The following is a 23,406-nucleotide window of genomic DNA, read 5'->3' as shown; positions in this document are numbered from 1 at the left end:
TTTTTATTATTTATTTCTACCTTTTTTGAACTTTGGACTAGCAAGAGAGCTCTTTACTATCTACTTCAATTTCTTTAGGTACCAATCACCATTCTTCTACATTAGAAATACCTGCATAGTTGGCTTTGTATTATTTGAGGGCTTTGCAGAATGTGTGGGTGTTCTCTTTGAGAGTCTCATGCTGTGAATGTGCCCATTTCCCCCACTATAATCCTGCTGCCTGTATCAGTTAGAGTGGTCGAGTTTAGGCTGTGTGGACAATTCCAAAATCACAATGGTTTATGACAAGTTAAATCTCTTGCTCCTGTTACATGTCATTTTTGGGTCAACTATGGCTCAACTTCATGTCATCATTATTCCATATCTCAGGCTGATGGACCTGCCTCTATCTATAACATTGCTTGTCTCAAGGAAAATAAGAAAAGAGACACGTAATTTTTACAGTTCTGTTCTAAAGTGACACATGACTTACTTACGCCAATTTTCTTTGGCCAAGATATTCATGCACATAGCCACCCCTAATTTGAACAGATAGAGTTGCATAATGCCCTGGTAGGAAGGACCATTAGTCATAAAATCTACCACAATCCATCCTCCCAATCACCAAATACTGAGCACAGCACCACTAGATTGGCAGGTTCTTTTATTTTTTCCTTTTAGTACTTCAAAGATATTGTTCCATTGTCTTTTGGCTTCTGTAGCCTCCAGTGATAAGTTAGCTGTCTTTCTTATCTTTGTTCCTTTTTGTCTTTTTCTCTGGCTAATTTATAATTTTCTTTACATTAGTTTTCAGCAATTTTGATGTGAGTTGGTGTGTTTTTCTTCATTTCTGCTACTTTGAGCACAATGAATTTTTCAATTTATACATTTCTAATTTTTATCATATTTGGAAAAATTTTAGTCATTATTTCTTCAAATATATTTCTCTCCCCCTCCTGCCCTGCTTTCCTTTTTTAACCTCTAGGATACTAATTACACATATGTTAGACTGCCTGAGAGTTTTCCAAAGACTACCAGTGCTCTATTTTTTTTTTTTCCTCATTCTTTCCCTGACCCAACTATTTCATTTTGGAAAATTTCTATTGCTGTTTTCAAGGTCACCAATTTTCACCCTGCAAGGTTCGATCTGATATTAATCCAAATCAGTGTACTTTTATTATATGTATTTTATTTTTAATTTTTAGAAGTTTCATTTCAGTCTTTTTATATCTTCTATATCTCTCATCATGTTCATGCCTTCCTCAACCTGCAAATACAGAATGTATTTATAATAGTTATTTTTAACATCTTTGCTAATTTGATCATATCTGCTATTTCTGGATCAAATCTACTTATTGATTTTTTTTTCTGGGTTATGGGTCACATTTTCTTAATTCTTTGTATGCCTTTCAATTTTTTTTTTTTTGTATGCTGGACATTATGAATTTTACACTGTTGAGTGGAGGATTTTGTTGTATTCCTTTAAGTGGCATTGACCTCTTTGTCTGGAATGCAATTAGATTAGCTGGTCTTACTTTGTTTCTGTATAGGATTGCTTTGAAATTAGGTTAGGTCCAGAGCAGCCTTTATTCTAGAGATAATTTGACCCCACTACTAAGATAATTTTCTTCTAAGTATCTTACCCAATGCCTAATTTATTATGAAATATCACTACACTGACTGACATACAGAAACTATTCTCAGACCATGATTAGCTTCAAGAATTATTCAGCTGACTTATTTCTAGTGGTTCTTTCTCCAGCTTTGGATAGTTTATTCTCATGCATGAGCAGGTTGGTACTCCGCCAAAGACTCGAGGGGACATCTTTGCAGATCTTCCCAGCTCTGTCTTTGTGGAGCTCCCTTTGCTGCAGTATTCTGACCTTTCTAAACTCCAATCAGTGTCTCTAAAACTCAGTGAGATTCCTTTACTTTATTGGTTTCCTCTGTCCCTGCACAGCAGAGGGGATACAGGTTCTAGGTTGTAAACTGGGGCAACCATATAGCTTATCTTGTAATCAGGGATAATAATCATGTGCTGTCTGTCATGTAATGTCTGATAACAAATGCTTTATATGTTTTGTCTGGTTTCTTAGTTCATTCAGGTGAGAAGGTAAACCTGGTCCCTGTTATCCTCCTCATGGCCATGTGCAGCATTTTCTTACCTTTCACTTAGTAAAAGAATGATTTTAACTATATAGGATATATCATCGTACTTGCGGAGGGGCATTAAGTATTATCCCACGGTATGGGGCTAGCATATGTGAAACATAGTTCATATATGCTGTCCATCTTGAATAATGAACTAATACTTATTAATTAAAGAAATATTTTCAGGCCTCAAAAAACAAGAAACTATATTTGCTTGAGAAAAGATACATAAGGATAGGGAGTTTACACATATCAAACAAAACTTGACTTTTTAAAATACAAAGGCATGTAAACACTTTAGCCATATTTTCATAACTGTCCCTAGGTGAATTTAAAAATGCATTGTTTAAATATATTTCACGACCAAAACTTGCATAATTTTATCATAAAATGTTCTTGAAAAAACTTTCCCAAACTTGTTGGCTCTGTGACACATCTGAAATGTTCATTTACAGATGCCAACTATTTTTCTACATACCAGTGGTCTCAGAGAATATAAGCCCATGCCTATGGCAGATGCTTTTAGAATTTTTCCCACATATGTATTAGTTTTCATGCAAACCAAACAAAAATAATAGAAAGCAAAGGGAAAGTAGATTTTCAAGACCCATTGCCAATCATGTCCTGTTTTTGTTTGTTTTGTCACCAGATATAAGCTTTGGTATGAAACTGAGGTTTTTTAACTTCTTTTTTTATTGGAGTATAGTCAGTTACAATGTGTCAATTTCTGGTGCACAGTGCAATGTCCCAGTCATACATATATTCATTTTCATATGATTTTTAATTAAAGGTTATTACAAGATATTGAATATATTTCCCTGTGCTATACAGAAGAAATCTGGTTTTTTAATATATTTTTATATATAGGTTTACCTTTGCAAATCTCAAAGTCTCAAATTTATTCCTTCCCACCCCTGTTCCCCTAGTAACCATAAAACTGTTTACTATATCCGCAAGTCTGTTTCTGTTTTGTAGATGAGTTCATTAGTGTCCTCTTTTTCTTTTCTTTTTTAGTTTCCGCATATGAATGATACCATATGATATTTTTCTTTCTCTTTCTGGGTTAATTCACTTAGAATGACTATCTCCAGATCCATCCATGTTGCTGCAAATGGCATTACTGTATTCTTTTTTATGGCTGAGTAGTATTCCATTGTATACGTGTACCACAGCTTCTTTATCCAGTCATCTGTCAATGGACATTTAGGTTGTTTCCATGTCTTGGCTATTGTATATAGTGCTGCTATGAACACTGGGGTGTATGTATCTTTGGTATGAAAATTTTTAATGGGTAATGACTATTCAATCATGAAGGACTTTGATAGATTCTGGACTTTTTTTGTAAAATGTATCCTTTAAAACACATAACAAAAAAGTCTCTTGCTCATAAAACAACTAAGACAGCTTTTTATGAGTTATATAAAATAGATTCAAAATGTTAGTGTTTGCTTATATTCCTCAATAGATATTAAAAATGATACCACCAACACCAAAATGTTTGAACAACCTGGACCATGATTAAAATTCACTTTTTCTTCTGATGAACTGCCCAGATTTCAATGGAACCTTCATCCCCCAGCATACAGCTAAGGCAATCATAGTACTCCAAGACTCTGGAATGTTTTAGTTTTATTCCTGATTTTTTTCATTACTACTCAGGAAAAATAGAATACCAGATTCAAATATATGCATATACTATTTTAATTGTCTGTCTTTGACATTGTAACTGAATTTTTGTAGTTTTGAAATTAATATGCATGCTTTTATAATTAATTAACTTGATACATTTACAATCTTTAAAATTTTTTCTTTCAAATATCACTGTCATTCTGTATCTAAAATGTCAGTTTCTTCTTTCTCATAGAATAAAGATATTTTCAATTGATTTTACATTTTTTTAAAGAAAGTTGTTTGTGTCAAAAAAAGCAAAGTGCATATAATATTTATTGTATCTAGCATTAATATCTCCTTTGCCATTATGTGCTGTTACAAAATGACATAATGGTGGGGTTATTTTCATAACTAATATTACATGCCATACCTAAAAACCATAAGGTTTCTCTTATGGCTCCAAAGATATTCCTGCTACCTGTTATTTTGATCTATTATGCATTGTAACTGTGTAATTAGATGTTTCTCTAAAGACTATCTTAGGCACCTCATAGATCAGAACTGTTCCTCTGAAGCAGTTACCTGATTTGTTATGTAATTACATAATTAAGTCCACGTATCATAAAGATCTTAAGAAAACTCTTTAAAAAAAAATGAACAGCCTGCTCTGAAGCAACAGATGACCTTGGCTGCAAATTAGAAGTAGAAAGAAAGTGGTAATACATCCAATATCAAGAGTAAAGTTCTCTCAACACTAATTTTTACATTGGGATCTTATCCCTCAAAAGAAAGCTCAAGGGAGTTGGATCTGGCCTCTCAATTGTCCAGAATATTGGCTGACAGTTTCATTAGCAGCACTTCAAGAGAAGTTCCTCTCCATAAACTTGTCAGTCCATCTTCCTCAGAAACATTCATAAACTCAGTATAGTTTGGGGGCTACCAAAAAGATAAACAGTGACCAAAACACTAAATAAAATGAATGTTCTTCATAGTATCATCTCGTATATTTTTCAGTCAATTAAATTCTGCTACAGCCTATGTAGCCCTAGCATGTAATCTTAAATGCCAGTTACATATATGCATTTGCAAAGTAGAAATAAGGAAAATTAAATAACAAAATTAAATGTGTAGTACCCACCCCAAAACTCACAAAGATAATACTTCTTAAAAACACCATTGACACTGAAATACATAGACATTATGCTACTAAATTACCCAAATATAAAATAAATCTATGTGAAATATATCAACACTGCCTTCCAAAATTGTCCCCTACCCTGATATATAAGACAGAAACAAAGATCTATCAATCTATACAGGGACAGACATTCAAGGCAAAAAAGTCATGTAATCCTTAATTTGTCCTTTCAAAACATCTTACCTTTAAACTCCACAAATCCCCAAGTCATCTCAACCCTTGACTTACATACTGCACTGAACTGATTCTCAATAACCTCTTTACCAGGTCTCTCCATTCTCTCTACCACCAACCCTATGCAAAATTTTATGACCTGCTCATTTCTTAATTACCTCTCACCACTCCATTCTCACCATCAGTCAATTTGTAATGTTGTCTTCTCTGACTGTGCATCCATTTTGACAAAAGTGATCAGTGACAGCACCAATGTTTACTTGCCACTAATTTTTAAAGAAGGAATATTTCAAACCAGAGAACTTGTGGTTCTTCTGTATTAATTCATTGTATTGGTTTTCTATTGCCACACAATCAACCATCCTAAAGCTTAGAGGCTTAAAATAATGATTTATTATTATCCCTCATGGTTTGGTTCTGTGAGTTGACTGGGTTCACCTGGGTCGTTATCACTTCTGATCATTTATGTGATCATGGTTAGACAGTGGCTGGGCCAGAGTTATCAGAAGATCTAACTGGACTTTAGTGTTCAATATGGCTTCTACACTCACATTTCTGGGCCCTCAGCTGGAAGACTTGTTAAAAGTAGAAGCTAGATGTCTCTCTCCCCACAACCTCACTAACATGGTTGGCTTGTGTTCCTCACAGCATAGCAGTTTCAGAGTGATAGATGGCTTCTTACCAGAATGCATGTAACTTCCAAGAGCCCAAGGTGTAAGATGCCAATCTTCTTATGATCTAGCCTCAGAAGACATGCAATGCAGGACTACTTTTGTCATATTCCATGGGTTACACAGGGAGAGACTATGAAAGGGCATAAGTATTGGAAGATGTGGTTCCTTGGGGGATCATAGTTAGAGAAATGGATGGTCCATGCTCATCAAATATGTCACCTCACTCAGCAAATATTGGACAAAGCAGGAAATACAATCTAGGGAATATTATCAAGGAAGGTATAAGGTAGTAAAAACATCCCTACAGTCACCAGGGTAGTTGTAAACATGTGTATTGTCTCTGAACAGCTTCTACTTCACACAAGCCTACAGATTCCTCCAGCTCTATTGTTACTGGAGCAAATCAGTTTAGACTCTCACTTATTCCACAGTACTCAAAAAACTTCATAGTTCAAATTTCTTAAAAAATAGTCATACCATGGCAACTATTTAAATTCTTTAGTGATCAAAGAATGAGGTAGCAATACTTGTATCAAATGATGTTATACACACACAAGCAAGTATACTATCTGCTGGCAAGAGTACAGGGAAACAGTCACATTTGTACCATGCTAATGGAAACTTCAACAGCTACAACCTCTTTGGAAAGAAATTGACAGTATGTTCATCTTGTTTGATCCAGTCATTCTACTTTTTGGAATTGAGATAATTCAGAAAATACACTGAACTACAAAAAAAAAATCTTTCACACAAACATGTTTATCCCAAGATTATTTTATGGATAAGGAACCTAAGATTTAAAGAAGCTGAAACACTTTTCTGAGTTTGCAAAAAAAAAAAAAAAAGGAATCAAGATTTGAACCTACACACTCCGCCTTCAGAGCCCACATTCTTGTATTCATGACCATTTTGCTATACCACTTCTGATGAATAGTAATAAATAAAAGTGTTATAATAATAATAATTCAATAATTCACACACATACACACCATTTTAGAGCGAATACAAATGCAACTGGTTTACAAAATAAAATATGCAGGAAACAGCAAGATTGGAAGAACATAAACTAAAATACCGGTAACAGTTGCCTTTAAGTGGTGATACTCTTGAGTTGTTCTCCCTTCTCCTTTATATGTTTTTAAAATGTTCTAAAATAAAAAAGGTTTTTCAGTCCCGTAGGGGAAAGGAGGATTTTTTTAATCCTGAGCAGCTATTCCTTTTTGTGCAGATAAGGAGCCCAGTTATGTGCATATCTATCACAAATAACCTGAGGATGCAGAATTTTAACACAAGCTAGTAAAGCTGGAATTAAGAAAGGAAGCTGGGGAGATCCTTAAAAGTTAGAAAGACAAATGCCACCTTTCACTTGATAAGCGATAAGCAAGGAAAACATTCTTTCCAGAACGAAGACTGTTTAAATAAAGGTGTCTGGCAGAAGGAAGGCCCCAGGGGCTTTGTCAATGGCCAAAGTGCAGGGGATCAGGGCTCCTGGAGTTCCTCTGAGTCAGATTTACCAATGCCTGGAAAGAAAGTAGACAGCAGAAGCTTTTCTGATATTAGTTGCAGATTATAGACGAGGTATGCCACTGGACCTAGGTTTCTTGTTAATCATGATTGACTGATTGATTAACCCTTGCAACTAAACTGCACATAGACTCAACAATACACTACTTGACTGAAATACTTACTTTTGCAGTTTTACTAAAAATTACTTTTGTAAACAATGATATATTGAATGGAAAGTAGGCACACCCTTATTTTCTCATTGAGTACATCTGACCTTTGGTCTCCAAGATCCCAGCCTTGCGAGAGTTCATCTGAACAGCTGACTAGATAACATAAATAGGTCTGTGGATATTAGCCTTACAAACCCAGATCTCTGTTGGCAGCAAATATCACAGACCTGGAAGTCACAATGACTCGAGGGGTTCCTCCCACTATCTGTGCCTGTGTGTGCGCCTCCTTCTTTGGTAACTGTGAGGGGCAGCAACAGGAGGAAGAGGTAATTTGATAACAAACAGACAAGAGCTCATCCCAGTTGTTAGATTTCTTCTCTCTTTTCAAATGATTCTTTGAAACATGAAAGAAAATCTTAGCCTTGTAGCAGCTCAGTACTTTACTAAATTCTAAGGTAATGACATAAAAAAAAAAGCTTCACATAAACTTGATTTAATTGACTAATTACAGCAGAGAAAATGTGAGAAAATATACACATATCCAGAAAAGTCCCCATCAGCAGAAGCAAAGGAGACTGAACAGCCCATTGTCTGCATTTCTTATGGCTTGTCCCTTGTGTCTTCTATTTCTTCTATGAACTATTAACTTGAATTTCACTTGGTTTCTTCAAGAATTTGGAAAGCCAGGTCTAAAACCTTTAGTCCATATAGAAATACAGCACATTCTATGGTGCACCACAGTATGGTACACATTCGCAAAAATACAGACCCAGCTTGGTCTGCATTCTACACTGGCGTCTCATACAATAAACAAGGCTTACAGTTTTTTTTTTTCTGGTCTTTGTTTCTTCCAGACCAACTTTGCTATATGGATACCTCCTAAAAAGTCAGAAAGTTTGATCATATTTATTGAGTAAATAGCATTCTAACTACAGTTAGAATGTACTGGTTGCTAACAGTTTATACCTTATTTTACATGAATATTTGATTTAAAATATTATCTTCAAGTTGGTTCCAATATAACTGGCTTAGTGCCTTCTTCGGGGATACAGAGGTTGCCCATGGTAGTTTCCCAGGCTTGTCCCTCTAGTATCTCTGGGGCTGGTGCCAAAACCAAATTAACACTGAGCAATTCGAATTTCAGAGATGAAAGGAAACTTGGACACCAATAAAATCTGCCTCATAAAGACACTGTTACTTTTCTGAGCTAAGGAAGTTTAATTATTGTTGCTTTTCTCAGAGTTTGCAGCATGATTGTGATTATCCTTAGTAAATTGCAGCAAATATATTCCATTCCTAGAAGATGACTCCCTTTCCCTATTTTCCCACTCATTATCCACTTCCAGCCCTTCTCCTCCTATCCAACAAGGTCTACCCACCCTTCACAGTCAAGCTCAATTAATTCTTGACACTGCTATGAGCCTTTTTCATCATTCCATTCCACAACAGATCGCCCCTTTTCTGAACTCTACGGTTTTTAATACCCAAACCATCTGTTATGGGTTGAGTTGTGTCCTCCAAAAAGATATGTTGAAATCCTAACCTCTGGTGCCTTTTAATACAACCTTAGTTTAAAAAAGGGTCTTTGCAGATGTAATCAAGTTAAAATGAGGTCATTAAGTGGGCCCTCATCCAACAGCATTGCTGTCTTTATTAAGAAAGAAGAGACACACAGGGAGAATGCCATGTAAAGACTGAGACAGAAAGTGGAGTCTTGCACCTGCAAACGAAGGAATGTCAGGATTTCTGACTATCACCAGAACCTAGGAGAGAGAGGCATGGAACTGATTCTCCCTCAAAGCCCCGTGGAGAGAATAAACACTGCTGACACTCTGAAGTCAGGTGTCTAGACTCCAGAACTACAAGAAAAAGTCTCTTGCATCCAGCCACCAATTTTGCAGTCCTCTGTTATGGCAGCCCTAAGAACTTAAACACCATTCACTTGGAACACTTTCTTTCCATGTATCGCCTGATTACCCACCTTTAAGTCCATGCCTATATCCTTAACTTGTTTAAAACAACTTCCTTAGAGCAGAAACCATATCTTAATCTTTTTTTCTTATACAGAGATCATCTCTTATCTATGGTAGGGTTGCCAAATAAAATAAAATACAAGACATTCAGTTAACTGGACAGCCTGTATTTTTCCTTGCTAAATTGGGTAACCATAACTTATGTACAAAAGAGATATCAATAAATATCATTTTATCCATTTTATGAAAAGTTCCTTCTAAATAGTTATAACAATCAGTCAACAGATACTCAGAGAAAATTTAACCCACCTTGTATTAAACTTTCATGGCCCACACCTGGAATATTGATTAAGGTATTATAAGGGTACATCAGAAGTAGGGAGGACTGAAAAAGAACAATTGGAATAGTCAGAACTATAAAGGCAGATGCATTGTGGAGATAGGAACTAAAGGAGATAGGAACTGCTGTTTGAAAAGGTTGAGTTGAAAGATTCATGATCAAAATCTAGAATCACAACAGATAAATTAGTGAAATGATTAGTTTATCAAATCTATAAAGACAAGGTTGAGAATGAAACTAATATTAAATTACTGCTTTTCTATCTGTCATGCATTTTACGTACATTAATTCATCTCACCTATGTTAGGAGGGGTATTAACACCCCTGCATTTCAGAGATAAGAGAACTAAGGTTTGGAGGCAGAGCCAAGATTCAAACTCAAGATCCAAGACCTAACTCACTGCATACTCCCAGAATGCTTCTCTCAACCTCTGTTCCCTGAGCAGTGCAAATTAGAAACAGTTAAAGGAAGCACATACTCACTAAGAAGATAATACATATTAAAAATCCATTGATGCAGAGAGCAACCTGGCAGCAAATATAAAGTGATGCAAAATTTATGGATAAATTTATGAGTAAGAAAGCCATTAGTGGAAGAGGATTCACATACAACTCACCTTAAAACTGACATCAGAAACCACTAGAACTTCTAGAACACCTGGCAAAATTGACTCGGAGTCTATTTCAGAATGCCCTTCTGCATATTCCTGCGTCAATGATAGACTTAATACAAAATCCAGTTACTTCATTACCATTTAGCATTCTTGGGAGCTACAAAAGCTGAACTGTATATTGTAAAGAAAACTGTGCCTCTAATCACGGACTCTCAGGCTGCCTCATTCTGTTACTTATTAGCTATGTGACAACAGAATTAAGTCACAAGAAATCTTGGCTCAGTTTCCTCCTTTGAAAATGACAAACTGCTTTCTAAATTCCTATCTAGCGAGTACTTAAGAGCATACTGTATGCTGCTTTTATTTCATAATTATATCAGTGCTTTCCAACTGCTGTTTTCCCCACATCTTAAATAAAATGCTTCTTCTCTCCAAGTCTTTATACTTCTTTCATTTATTCTATTAACTGATCTCCTACTCTGTGTCAGGCACCTTGCAAGGCACTGGGCTATAAGTTAAACAAGCGAGACAAGGCTTTTACTTTTATTAAGGTTAAAGATTAAGATTAAGAACAAAAAGGAATAATTAGAATGGTCAGAACTAGGCAGATGCCATTGTCAAGAGACCCTAAAATAATAAATAAATAATTACAATTTTAATAAATGTTTTGAAGGACAATTATAGAGTCCTGAGAAACTATTTAACACTCTAACTTGATTTAAGTCCCTAGGGTGAAGGAAAACTTCCCTGAGGAAATTAACATGTAAATTTAAACTTGAAGGGGGATGAGAATTTGGCAGATAAAGAGGTTGAGAGGGAGCATTCCTGACAGGGAGAACATCAACTGTGAATGCTCTGATTCAGGGAGGAGTTTGGCACTAAGAGGAAACAAAAGAAGGTCAACAGAATGCAGCATAGTCAGGGCGAATGCAACAGCTTGAGACGCGGCTGAACAGTCACAAAGCGAGACCTTGGAACACAGAATGCAGAGTTTAAAAGTAGAGAATGGACAAAGCATATGTGCTTATTAAAACATACTCTCTTTGAGGAAGTACTGCAGTTACCCAAACAGAGGAAGGTAGGGCGGCATTCTAGCCAGGGCTGAAAAAATGCAAAGCCATGAAGTTTAGCTGTGATAAAAGTAAGCTACTCTGAATTCAAAAAGTCACTGTTGCACCAAAGGACACAACAGAGTGAAAGGCAACCCACAGAATGGAAGAAAGTCTTTATAAATCATATATCTGACAAGGGGTTAATATCCAGAATATATAAAGAATAATCCAACAACAAAAACAAACAACTGTATTAAAGATGGGCAAAAGACTTGAATAGACATTTCTCCAAAGAAGATAAACAAATGACCAACAAGCACATGAAAGGATGTGCAGCATCACTAATCATCGGGGAAAAGTAAATCAAACCCATGATGAGATACCACCTCACACCTGTTATTTGGCTACCATCAAAAAAAGCCAAAAAATAATGAGCACTGGGGAGGATGTGAAGAAGTTAGAACCCTTGTGCACTGTTGGTGAAAATGTAAGATGGTACAGCTGCCGTGGAAAACAGTACAGAGTTTTCTCAAAAAAATTATATAAATTATTATATAATCCAGCAATTCCACTTCTGGGTAAACAACTCAAAGAGCTCAAATCAGGGTCTCAAAGAGAGATTATGAGCCCATGCTCATAGCAGCAGTACTCACAACAGCGTAAAGGTGGAAGCAATCCAAATGTCCATCAACATATCAATAAATAAACAAGTATGTGGTACATATATACAATGGAATATTATTCAGCCTTAAAAAGGAAGGCAAAACATGTTTGCCATGTTACAACATGGATGAACCTAACACTAGTGAACTATACATTTAAAAGTTGTTAAAATGATAAATTAAAAAAAAATACTCTCCTTGCTGTTTGGAATAGATCACGAAAAGGCATGGAGGAATAACAGGAAAACAATTTTGATTAGGCATTTTAATTTTTCTATCTTATCTCCACTATTGGCTTATTGTTACAGCTTTTTGCTGGTTACCCTAGAGTTTACAATATATGTATCTTTAACTTAAAGGAGTCTATCCTCCCTATTTCAATAAATGGCAAAAATCCATCCTCCTATTTGCTTGGGCCAAAAATTCTAGCAGCATCATCAATTCCTCTACTTCTTTTGTATCCTATATCCAGTAAGTCAACAAAACCCATCAGATAAGATACATGCAGAAGATGACCACTTATATTTGCCAGAATGACCATTTGATACAAGATACCATAATTTCATAATTAATTTCTGTCTTATTGCAAAAGCCTCTAAGCTGATTTCCCTGAAGCAAGATCCTGGTAAGTGTAAGTCAAAATCTCATTTCTGTGGCTCAGTATCCTACAATGTCTTCCCATTTCACTCAGAGTAAAAGCCAAAGTCCTTCCCCTGAGCTGGAAGACTGCACCGTCTGACCCCACAGCACAGCTCTGACTTCATCTTCTACTCCCTTCCCTAGGCTTCTCTCTGCTGTAGCCTCACTGGCTTTGTTGTTGTTGTTCCTCAAATATGCCAGGTAAGCTCCTTGTTGCTTCAAGGCCCTAACAGTTGCTCTTCCCTTTCTTGAGATATTTTCCTACCAAAAATCTACATGTTTTATTCTTAAACCTCCTTCAGGCCCTTCTTTACTCAGACACCCCCTACTCAGAAGCCTTCCCTCACCACTAATATAAAATTTCAGCTGCTTCTCCCACAGCTGTCTCTTGCCCTCATTTCTCACTTTATTTTTCTCCTTAGTACTTACAGCCATCTAACATGCTACATATTAAATTATATATGTTTATTGCCTTAATTTATCCCACAAGAATGCAAATACCACGAAGGTAAGGAATTTTGTAAGCACTTTTTACTGCTTTATCTTCAGCCTTGAAAACCATTCCTAGCACACAGTAGGGGATCCAACAAATATCTGTTGAAACAACGAAAATCTGTCACAGTCTAGAATTTTTCTTAATGGTTGGGAACTTCACTTATTAGCCTTCTTGTGAGAGCCACTTTGCTTTTCTTTTTTCTTTTTCTTTTTTTCCCTAAAACCATGAAATGGTGCTGGCATCCTCCTTAACGCATCAGGACATTAGAAGGAAAAGGTTTTATCTGCTCCTTGCACTGGCAGCTCGTGCGCTCAGATTTACTGATCTCCGAGGGCACTTATGTACCCACTGTTTATTTATTTTGGAATTATTTTATTATCAGCTTTACATGGTTCTAAACCGTTGCCAGGATCGAAAGCCCTCAGAGGACCGTTATTACTCATCCTCAGGATGCTCCCTGACCTGACCTTGAGAAATAACTGCAGCTCCTTGCAGAAGCTAGAGATAATAAAATCTTCCTTACTTGCTCTGGGCCAAAGAGATTACTACTCAACACCAAGAAAAGGCTTCTGTGAACCATGGAGCACTGCAGCTCTCAAGCATCAGACCGCTCTGCCAAGTCCCACGAAAGACATCCTTCTTCACATTAGAAAGGCATTGGGATCAGCCACAGCGGTGTGTTTGAAGACTTTTTTCATGTGTACATATTTCTCTTCCCACAGCAAACAAAAAACAATCAAACAAATAAACAAGAAAACAAAAAAACACAATTTCTGCCTTCATTCTTTAACTAAAAAAGGAAGAAAACTCTTTAAATTATGGAAAATTATTCTACAGAAAGTTTCAAAAATAGAACAAGTTGCCTATAATCACACCATCTCAACACAACCAACTTCTTCAATTTTGTGTATTACCTTTCTTTCTTTTTATATGAATAATTTATAGTAGTAAGCTTAACATACATGCAATTGCATATCTTTTTGAAAGTAAATATTATGATCATTCATTTATCAGGTGGCTAAAAAAATTTAATGCACCCAAACTATGAGCCATATGGTCTTCTAGACATGTGGCTATATAACCGAGAATTAAACCCTATCTTCAAGGGGCTCTAGACAAGTATTTTTCAATGGCAACATACTGCAAGCTACATATACCAATGCAAAGTTTCCAAGAAATGAGTAAAATTGATTTTATTGCTATATTTTAACCCAATACACCTAAAATACTGTTATTTCAACATAAAAATAATATGAAATTATTAATAAATTATGTTTATAATTGTTAGTAATTATTGTAATTTTTAACAAAGTATGTTACTCTTTTTCCACACCAAGTCTTCAAAATCTGACATCTATTTTACTCACGTGGCACATCTTAGTTTGGACAAGCCCCATCTCCAGAGCTCAAAGCTTAGTGGCAACCATACTAGTCATTTTTCCATGTCTCTAAGTTTTTTTCTTCACAATTATAACCCTTCATGCCTTCATAACATGCCATTGGGTTTATTGTGTCCTTTCCTTTTTAATGAATCTTTAAGTTATCTCCATTGTTTTCACAATTATGAATCACATAACAACAGATTTATTTCTCCGTATTTTGAATTAGTATTTAATTAGACTACTCTCACAGATGTGGAATGATTGAGGTAAAAGGTTCAAACAATAATGGCTTTCGGTACACATTTTCAAGTTGCTTTCCAAAAATCAGAGTGATTTTACCTGCCTCCAGCAATGTGTGCGAGCCAGCTTGACTGAGCATACCCCAGCCCCACATCCTTCCCCACTTCCTTCCAGGCTTCTTGGATTTCAGCTTTCCAGAGCTGTTTTCTCTGTTATTTTGTTTGTTTTTGTTAATTTGGTTTCTTTGATTCTACTTGCTTCCCTTGATTGAGGGTACACGTTGGTTTTGTTGTTGCTGTTGTTTTTATATTAGAAAATAAAATCCCAATTCTAATTCCTCTCATTCTTAATAGAATTTCTCCTCAATACAAGGCCAACCCCTACCCAGCAAGGAAATGCAGATTCAAAGCGGGATGGAAATTTCTATTGCCTTCAACTCCTTCCTTTCTCTTATTCTTACTCCTAAAAGAGATCTTCTGGAATGGTAATATACCTCACAGTCACGCTATGAAAAACAAACCATTAATTAGGAAGAGATATGTTTATGTGGTTTATTTGTTTTATGAGTCTAAACAATGTGAAAACCCAGAGTTAATTGGAGCTGCCTGTTTGAATGCAGAAGGCAGCAGCAGGATGAAGCAAGGGTCCAGAGGAAGGAGAGAAAACAATGGAAGGGGATGCAGAACTCTGTACATTTAACCCCAAAAGAAAAGACAGCTGAGGTCGGTGTAGAACATATATGTCTGATCTGTTCTAGATCTTCAGAAATAAGACAAGCCTGAGTCTGTGTTATTTCTGGTTACAAACTGGGTCCGTCTGTATAGCTTTCTTGTCATTGTGGGTTAAAATAGTAGGGCCACGTGTATTTTTGGCTGATTAAATAATACAAATATAGTCCATTGGTACTTTATTAACATTTTTAAGAGAACAAAGATGAAATACTTTCCATAACTTTGTTTCTGGTTGGCATATACATATTTCTTACCTTTTACTTTGGAATAATTTTAGACTACAGAAGAGTTACAAAGGGAGTACAGAGAATTCCCACACATGCTGCACCCAGCCTCCCTGAGGTTCACACTTCACATAACCACGGCAAATGAATTCAACATCAGCACAACACTATTAACTGAACTGCAGATTTTATTTGGATTTCACCAGTTCTTTCACTAATGTCCTTTTTTGGTTCTGGGGTCTTATCCAGGACATCACACCACATTTAGGGATCATGTCTCCTGCATCTTCTCCAATCTGGGTTTCTCAGTCTTTCCTTGTTTTTCATGACCTTGACACATTCAAGGATTCTGGTCAGACATTCTGTAGAACGTCCCTCAGTTTGTGTTTGCTGATGTTTTCTCATGGTGAGACTTGGACTATAAGTTTGGGGACAGTTCCCACAGAGGGAACTGTCATTCTCATTGCATCATATCACAGGTACCTGAGTTACTGATGATCTTGTTGTGTTTTCATTTAACATGTCCTTGATTTATTTTATCCACAGCTACTGATATCTCGAAAATCAAGAGTGAAGAGTGACATTTGAATACAGGTAAGGACATCTGAAAAGTTATATTCTGAATGTTATTTCCTTCAAACAAATCACCATAAGAGACTTCATCTTCCAATGAAGTTACCACCATTTTATTTTTCCACTTTCATATATTTATTTTTAATTTTTGAAATAATTTTTATAAGAATGGTGCAAATAACTTTTTTCTTGAACTGTTTAAGGGTAACTTGTTGACATAATGCTCCATTACCCCGAACACAAATAAGGATATTCTCCTACATAACCACAATACAACCACCAAAGGTAAGTTAACATTGTTATGTTTACTTCCATCTAATACACAGACTCCAATCCAGTAGCTTATTGTCCTAATATTGCTCTTCCTAGAAAAAGATCCACCCACATAAATAAAGCACATTTACTTGCCATGTCTTTTTAGCCATCCTCAATTTGGAGTAGTCCCTCAGTGTTTTCTTGACTTTCAAGTCCTTTCTTGAAAATTATAGCCCAGTTAATTTGTGGAATATCCTTTAGTTTCTCAGAAGTTTCCCCATGATTAGATTCAGGGCAAGAACAGCACAGAAGTGATGCTGGATTCTTCTCACTACATCCTAACGTGGCACCTGATGTTGCTGTGTTTTATTACTGGTGATGTTAACTCTGATCTTTTGACTCAGGTTTTGTCTGCCAGGTTTCTCCATTGTTAAGTTTCTGTTTTTCCACTGTGAGTAAAAAGTAGGTGTGGAGAGGTACTCTGAGTCTGTGAATATCCAGTTCCTCATAAAACTTTCACCCTTTAGTTTCAGCCTCCACTGACATTTCCTGATTGAATTAATTATCACTATGATAATTGCTAAGTGATGATTTTCTAATACCATCATTTCCCCTACATGTAATAATTGGCTTTCTATGGCCAAAAAAAGCTTTTCTTCTCATTTGTTATTCTCTTATTTATATCAGTATGGACTCAAAGACATTTATTTTATTCAACTGTTTATAATCTTTCACTATCATTTTTTTTGTTGTTGTTGTTGCTCGAATTGTCCCAGTCTTGGCCGTGGGAGCCCTTTCAAGGTGGTTTTCATTACCTTTTGATATGCTGCTATCATTCTTTAAACACTTCTTTACTTTCTGGTACAACAAAATATTCCAAGATCATCTTATACTTTCCCTGCCCACACCCTGAAATCTGTCATTTGTCTAGAGAGTTCTGGTTCCTTAGGGTGGAGAAAGGAATTTACAAGCCATGACTGAGGCACTGGGTGTGCTCCTATTATTAGGTTGTCTTTGTAACAAGGCCTTCTCAGTGGTCAGAGCCTCCCATCCACGTTCACATCTGTATTTATTTCTATCATTAGTCACATACATTGAAAAGTGTGAGTTCACACAGATACCACCAATTACAATCCAACCTTACAGGATTCATTTCCATTTCCCCCCTTCCAAATTTGTACTCCTTTCTCTGACTTTCTCTGAGAGCAACTGACTTTTCATGTGACCTCAAAACATACTCATTTATTGGATCGATCCCCTTTAAATGTGGCCAATCTCCCATCATGGCCACTACTGCCAATTTATCCTCCTTACCTGCTTGGCCTCCAACACTCTAATCTGGGCTGCCACCATGCAGATGCCTTCTCCGTGCTGTTTGGATGACACTGTCCTGCACTGGGCCTCCACCTGTCACACCCTTTGCATGGTGCACTCCTCAACACATGCAGGGTCTGATACCCATGCCAGGCTGCCATTCCCCAATGCCCCCAGCTGTGCATGCCTGTCTTGCTCAGCACTACCCAATAGCTTTTATTCAGAATTAATCAGGAAGGAAACCAGAGGTGAGTTAGGAAAGAAGCATGATTTGAAATAGTTTTTGATTCTTATCAAATAGTATATGAGTTGAATCTTTCAAAGGTTTCATTACTGTATAGTCACATTTTGTCATTCATATTATTCAACAAATTGGCTACCAATGATCAACCACTTGTTACAATCATGAAAGCTACCTTCAAAAGACAAAAATAACTGCAGATAATCAAAAGAACATTATACAATCTGTGTCATACCTACTAGAATGGCTACTATCAAAAACATAGAAAATAAGAACTACTGGCAAGGATGTAAAGAAACTGGAAACCTGTGTACTACTGGCAGAAATATAAGATGGCGAACCACTATGGAAAACAGTAAGGAGTTTCCTCAAAAATAAAAAAATGAAATTACCATATGATCCAGCAATTCTACTTCTAGATACATACCCAAAAGAAGTAAAAGTCAAGACTCAAAGAAATATTTATAAACCCATGTTCATAACAGACTTATTCAAAATAGCCAAAAGGTAGACACATCTAGGTGCCCACCAATGGATAAATGGATAAACAAAGTACAGTATATACATACAATGGAATATTATGCAGCTTTAAAAAGGAAGAAAACTCTAACATATGTTATAACATGGATGAGCCTTGAGGATATTATGCTAATTGAAATAAGCCAGTCACAAAAGCACAAATACTGTATGATTCTACTTCTATGAAATACCTAGAGTAGTCAAATTCGTAGAGACAGAACATGTATTAAAGGTTACTGGCACTGAGAGGAGAGGGAATGTGGAGTTATTATTTAATGGTTACAGAGTTTCAGTTCTGAAGGTACAAAGAGTCCTGAAGATGGATGATGGTGATAGTTGCAAAACAATGAGAATATACTTTTAATGTTATTAAACTATACACTTAAAATGTATAGATGGGTTAAGATGATAAATATTACATTACCTATTTTCTTAGTTCTGGCTGCTCTTAAGAAAGAGCATGAGCTGGATGGCTAATAAACAACACAAGTCTATTTTCATAGTTCTGGATGCTGAGGTGTCAAAACCAAGGCAACAGCAGATTCAGTGTCTGGTAAGGATCCACTTTCTGGCATTGATGGCCCTCTTCTTGCTATGTCCCCTTCATGGTGGAAGGGGCAAGGAATGGAGTATGAAGGTTCCTTAAAAAACTGGAAATAGACTTACCATGTGATCCAGCAATCCTACTCCTGGGTATATAACCAGAGAAAAATAAAATTCAAAAAGACACATGCAACCCAATGTTCACAGCAGCACTATTTATGATAGCCAAGACATGTAAACAACCCAAAATGTCCATCAACAGATGACTGGATAAAGAAGATGTGGTACATATATATACAATGGAACACTGCTCAGCCATAAAAAAAAGAATAAAATAATGCCATTTGTTGCAATATGGATGGACCTGAAGACTGTTATTCTAAGTGAAGTGGGCCAGAAAGAGAAAGAAAAATGCCATATGACATCATTTACATGAGGAATCTAAATAATAATAATAATAATAATAATAATAATAATAATAATAATAATAATAATAATAATAATAATAATGATACAAATGAACTACTTATTATTTATAACTGGGGGTCATCTTTTTAAAGGCACTAATCCCATTCATAAGGGCTCCACCTTTATGATTTAATCATCTTCCAAAGTCCCACCTACTGATAACCCTCCTGGGTTAGGTTTTAACATATGAAGGGGGGGGGCACAAATATTCAGTCTATAACACATATGTTTTACCACAATAGAAATATTTTTAAGAATATTATACAAGCTCCAAGTATTATTTCAAAAGAGATGTTTTACCATAAACAGAATGAAAAGACAACCTATGGACTAGGAGAAAATACTTGCAAAGGATTTGACTGACAAGGGTTTGATTTCTAGAATATACAAACAGCTCATACAACTCAATAACAAAAAACAAACCCAATTAAAAAATGGGCAGATGACCTAAACAGACATTTCTCCAATGAAGACATTCAGATGGCCAATAGGCTAATGAAAATATGCTCAATATTGCTAATTATCAGAGAAATGCAAATCAAAACTATAATGAGGTTATCACCTCATACCAGTCAGAAAGGCCATCATTAAGAATTTCATAAACAATAAATACTGAAGAGGGTGGGGAGGAAAAGAACCGCCGTACACTGTTGGTAGGAATGTAATTTGGTGCAAACATTGTGGAAAGCAGTATGGCGATTCCTCTAAAAACTAAAATTAGAGTTAACATGTGATCCAGCAATCCCACTCCTGGGCATACATCCACAGGAAACTCTAACTCAAAAAGATACATGCATCCCAGTGTTCATAGCAAAACTATTTAAAATAGCCAAGGTTCAACATAATGCAAATCAGTAAATGTAATACATCACATCAAGAAGAGAAAGGACAAAAACCACATGATCTTCTCGATAGATGCAGAAAAGCATTTGATAAAATTCAACATCCATTTATGATAAAAACTTTCACCAAAGTGGGTATAGAGGGAACGTATCTCAAAATAATAAAAGCTATACATGACAAACCTACAGCCAGCATCGAACGCAATGGTGAAAAACTCAAAAGCTTCCCACTGAGACAAGACAAGGCTGCCCACTATCACCATTCCTATTCAACAAAGTCTTGGAAGTCCTAGCCACAGCAATCAGGCAAGAGAGAGAAATAAAAGGGATCCAAATTGGAAAAGAAGAGGCAATAAAAGTGCCACTATATGCAGATGACATGATACTATATATAGAAAATCCTAAAAGGTCTACATAAAAACTACTAGAGCTAATTGAAGAATTCAGCAAGGCAGCAGGTTACAAGATTAATGTTCAAAAATCAGTTGCATTTCTTTACACTAGTTATGAATCAACAGAAAAAGAAAGTAAAGAAACAATCCCCTTTAAAATAGCACCCAAAGTAATAAAATACCTAGGAATAAATCTAACCAAGGAGGTGAAAGACTTATACATGGAAAACTATGAACCATTGATGAAGGAAATTAAAGAAGACCTTAAAAAATGGAAAGATAGTCCATGCTCTTGGATTGGAAGAATCAATATTGCTAAAATGGTCACACTGCCCAAGGCAAAATACAGATTTAATGCAATTCCTATCAAATTACCCAGGACATATTTCACAGAACTAGAACAAATCAAAATAAAATTTATATGGAACCACAGAAGACCTAGAATGGCCAAAGAATTACTGAAGAGAAAGAAAGAGGCTGGAGGAATAACTCTCCCAGACTTCAGACAATACTATAGAACTATAGAGCTACAGTCATCAAGATAGCATGGTATTGGTACAAAAACAGCTATATAGACCAATGGAACAGAATAGAGCCCAGAAATGAACCCACAAACTTTTGGTCAACTGATCTTCAACAAAGGAGGCAAGAATATACAATGGAATAAAGACAGTCTCTTCAGCAAATGGTGTTGGGAAAACTGAACAGCAGCATGTAAAGCAATGAAGCTAGAACACTCCCTTATACCATACACAAAAATCAACTCAAAATGGATCAAAGACTTAAACATAAGACAAGATACAATAAACCTCCTAGAGGAAAATACAGGCAAAACATTATCTGACATACATCTCAAAAATGTTCTCCTAGGGCAGTCTACCCAAGAAATAGAAATAAAAGCAAGAATAAACAAATGGGGCCTAATTAAACTTAGAAGCTTCTGCACAGCAAAGGAAACCATAAGTAAAACAAAAAGACAACCTACGGAATGGGAAAGAATTTTTGCAAATGATGAAACTGACAAAGGCTTGATCTCCAGAATATATAAGCAGCTCATACGACTTAATAAGAAACAAACAACCTAATCCAAAAATGGGCAAAAGACCTAAACGAGCAATTCTCCAAGAAAGACATACAAATGATCAATAGGCACATGAAAAAATGCTCAATATCACTAATTATCAGAGAAATGTAAATCAAAACTATGATGAGGTATCACCTCACACCAGTCAGAGTGACCATCATTCAAAAGTCCACAAATGACAAATGATGGACAGGCTGTGGAGAAAAGGGAACCCTCCTACACTGCTGGTGGGAATGCAGTTTGGTGCAGCCACTGTGGAAAACAGTATGGAGATTCCTCAAAAGATTAGGAATAGACTTACCATATGACCCAGGAATCCCGCTCCTGGGCATATATCCAGAAGGATCCCTACTTCAAAAAGACACCTGCACCCCAATGTTCATAGCAGCACTATTTACAATAGCTGAGACATGGAAACAGCCTAAATGTCCGTCAACAGATGACTGGATAAAGAAGTGGTGGTATATTTATACAATGGAATACTATTCGGCCATAAAAAATGACCACATAATGCCATTTGCAGCAACATGGATGTCCCTGGAGAATGTCATTCTAAGTGAAGTAAGCCAGAAAGAGAAAGAAAAATACCATTTGAGATTGCTCACATGTGGAATCTTTAAAAAAAAAAAAAGAACATAAATAAGAAACAGAAACAGACTCAGACACAGAATACAAACTTGTGGTTGCCAAGGGGGTGGGGGTGGGAAGGGACAGACTGGGATTTCAAAATTTGTAGATACTGACAGGCATATGCAGAATAGATAAACAAGATTATACTGTATAGCACAGGGAAATATATACATCTTTGGTATATATTTTGTGGTAGCTCACAGCAAAAAATGAATATGTGTATGTTCATGTATGGCTGAGGAATTGTGCTCTACACTGGAATTCGACACAACGTTGTAAAATGACTATAACTCAATAAAAAAATGTTTAAAAAAAGATACATTCATCCTAATGTTCATAGCAGCGCTATTTAAAATAGCCAAGACATGGAAGCAACCTAAATGTCTATCAAAAGATGATTGACTAAAGAAGATGTGGTGTGTGTATACACACACACACACATACACACACACACACACACACACACACACACACACACACAATGGAATACTACTCATCCATAAAAAAGCATGAAATAATGCCATTTGCAGCAACATGGATGGACTTAGATATTACCATACTAACTGAAGAAAGTCAGAGAAAGACAATCATATGCTATCACTTATATGTGGAATCTAAACAAAATGAGATAAATGAACTCATTTACAAAACAGAAATAGACTCACTGACATAGAAAACAAACTTATGGTTACCAAAGGGGAAAGTGGGGAGGGAAGGGATAAATTAGGA

The 23,406-nt window shown here is 36.1% G+C and overlaps 1 long non-coding RNA gene across 3 annotated transcripts in view; it reads right to left on the bottom strand.

Annotated features, from left to right (window-relative positions):
- LOC123614056 (uncharacterized) overlaps window positions 1–23,406 on the bottom strand; it is a 440,858-nt gene that overhangs the window by 370,337 nt on the left and 47,115 nt on the right. The gene's annotated exons all lie outside the window — the stretch shown is intronic.

The sequence above is a fragment of the Camelus bactrianus genome, chromosome 20 (genome assembly GCF_048773025.1).
Source record: "Camelus bactrianus isolate YW-2024 breed Bactrian camel chromosome 20, ASM4877302v1, whole genome shotgun sequence".
Classification (NCBI taxonomy): Eukaryota; Metazoa; Chordata; class Mammalia; order Artiodactyla; family Camelidae; genus Camelus; species Camelus bactrianus.
Note: the sequence above shows the minus strand (reverse complement) of the source record. Positions and strands in the feature narration are given on the sequence as shown.